A 2,616-nucleotide genomic window follows, 5' to 3' on the forward strand; every position below is an offset into this window, starting at 1 on the left:
TCCCCTAGTCCTCCAACCCCCCAACAGACCCCAGCGTGTGATGTCCCCCTCCCTATGTCCACGTGTTCTCATTGTTCAACTCCCACTTATGAATGAGAACATGTGGTGTTTGGTTTTCTCTTCCTGTGTTAGTTTGCTGAGAATGATGGTTCCACTTTCAACCATGTACCTGCAAAGGAAGTGATCTCATCCTTTTTTATGGTTGCATAGTATTCCATAGTATATATATACTATTATTATTATTACTTTTTTGAGATGGAGTCTTGCACTATTGCCAGGCTGTAGTGCAGTGGTGTGATCTCAGCTTACTGCAATCTCCGCCTCCTGGGTTCAAGCAATTCTCCTGCCTCAGCCTCCCGAGTAGCTACGACTACAGGTGTGGCCATCATGCCCAGCTAATTTTTGTATTTTTGGTAGAGACCGGGTTTCACTATGTTGACCAGGATGGTCTCGATCTCTTGACCTCATGATCCACCCACCTCGGCCTCCCAAAGTTCTGGGATTATAGGCGTGAGCCACCACGCCTGGCCGCCTCCTGCCTCAGCCTTCGAAGTAGCTGGGATTACAGGCACCCACCACCACGCCTGGCTAATTTTTGTATCTTTAGTGCAGACAGGGTTTCACCATGTTGGCCAGGCTTGTCTCAAACTCCTGACCTCAGGTGATCTGCCTGCCTCAACCTCCCAACGTGCTGGGATTACAGGTGTGAGCCAGCACACCTGGCCTTCATTTCTATATTTTAAAAAAAAGTAGGTATAATAAAATACATTGGGTAAAAGTCCTAGAATGCTTGCTAAACAACATGTAAATTAACACTGATACCTAAGGTATAAACAAGAGGAATTGAGTACTGTGATGAATAATTTTTTTTTTTCATAATTTTTTTTTTTTGAGACTGAGTCTTGCTCTGTCACCCAGGCTGGAGTGCAGTGGCAGGATCTCAGCTCGCTGCAACCTCAGCTTCCCAAGTTCAAGCAATCCTCCCAAGTAGCTGGGACTACAGGCCCCCGACACCATACCCGGCTAATTTTTGTATTTTTAGTAGATACAGTGTTTCACCATATTGGCCAGGCTGGTCTTGAACTCCTGGCCTCAAGTGATCCACCCACCTCAGCCTCCCAAAGTGCTGGGATTACAGGCATGAACCATTGTACCCAGACTTCTTTTTTCTTTTTTATTTTTTATAAAGATGGGGTTTCACCATGATGGCCAGGCTGGTCTTGAACTCCTGACCTCAGGTGATCCACCCACCTCGGCCTCCCAAAGTGCTGGATTACAGGCGTGAGCCACCGCGCCCAGCCTGTACCCAGCCTTCTTTTCTTTTTTTTACAAAAATAATCTTCCCAGTTAGATTCGCAACTCATAAAAGAGCTCTAAAATGATGGAGAAGGATGAGTTATCCAGTAGAGTTCATTAAGCTGATAACCAGTTTTGAGCTGAATTCTTTGGTAAAGGAAGGAAAGAGAAAAAGACAGCTTAATCTGTGTTTGGGGAAGTGGTTAGTACTTAGGAAACATAAGCCATTAAAGACTGTAAAATATCCCAAGGGATGAATTTCCATAGTTCTTCCTGCCACTCACAAGTCCCACCCCACCCACTACCCTCTATCCCCCATCAAAGAGCACCGGATCTTATCTTTCTCATACAACCAATGGAAGGAGTAAGGGGTAAGGCTGGAAGGCAGAGAGAGAGAGAGCTGGAGGTCGCCACGGGTATTCATTTTAGTTCCCCTAGAAAATTATCTTTAAAAAATTTTGTAGGAAGTTGGGCGTGGCGGTGCATGCTTGTAGTCTCAGCACTTTGGGAGGCCGAGGAGGGAGGATCACTTAAGCCTGGGAGTTCAAGGCTGCAGTGAGCTGTGATCCTGCCACTGCACTCCAGTCTGTGTGTCAGAGCGAGACCCTGTCAAAAGAAAAATAAATTCATAGAAGTCTACACCCTTTTCTTCTAGAAACCCGAACCGCGTGAGTTCCCAACTAAGTTCTTTTTGTTGTTATTTCTCTTATTTCGAAACTTAGGCCGGCGCGGTGGCTCACACCTGTAATCCCAGCACTTTGGGAGGCCGAGGCAGGCAGATCACAAGGTCAGTAGTTCGAGACCAGCCTGGCCAACATGGTGAAACCCCGTCTCTACTATAAATATAAAATAAAAAATTAGCCAAGCATGGTGGAGAGCGCCTGTAGTCCCAGCTACTCGGGAGGCTGAGGCAGGAAAATCGCTTGAACCAAGGAGGCGGAGGTTGCAGTGAGCAGAGATCGCGCCACTGCACTCCAGCCTGGCCGACAGAGCGAGACTCCATTTCAAAAAAAAAAAAAAGAAAAGAAACGTAAACTTTTGCCTAATCTCTGAACATAAAGAGAAGGAGGGAAAAGGCTGGTATTACCGATAGCGACTAAACGACGGGTAGCTGAGAAACTGAGCCTGAGCTCAGACTGGAAAAAAGGGAGAAATCCGCGCCCCCAAGAGGCCTTAACGCACAGAGCAACAGGAACCTCCAGAGCGCCGCGGGAGCGTGCCGCGCGGCGGGTAAACTACAACTCCCAGCGTACCGCGCGCCCGGCGTTACGCCGCGCCCGCTCATTGGCCGCTGGGCGTATTTGAAAGGAGGGGCTGGCG

This window comes from Aotus nancymaae, unplaced genomic scaffold (assembly GCF_030222135.1).
Source record: "Aotus nancymaae isolate 86718 unplaced genomic scaffold, 86718_ANA_hifiasm-v0.15.2.pri h1tg000016l, whole genome shotgun sequence".
NCBI lineage: Eukaryota > Metazoa > Chordata > Mammalia > Primates > Aotidae > Aotus > Aotus nancymaae.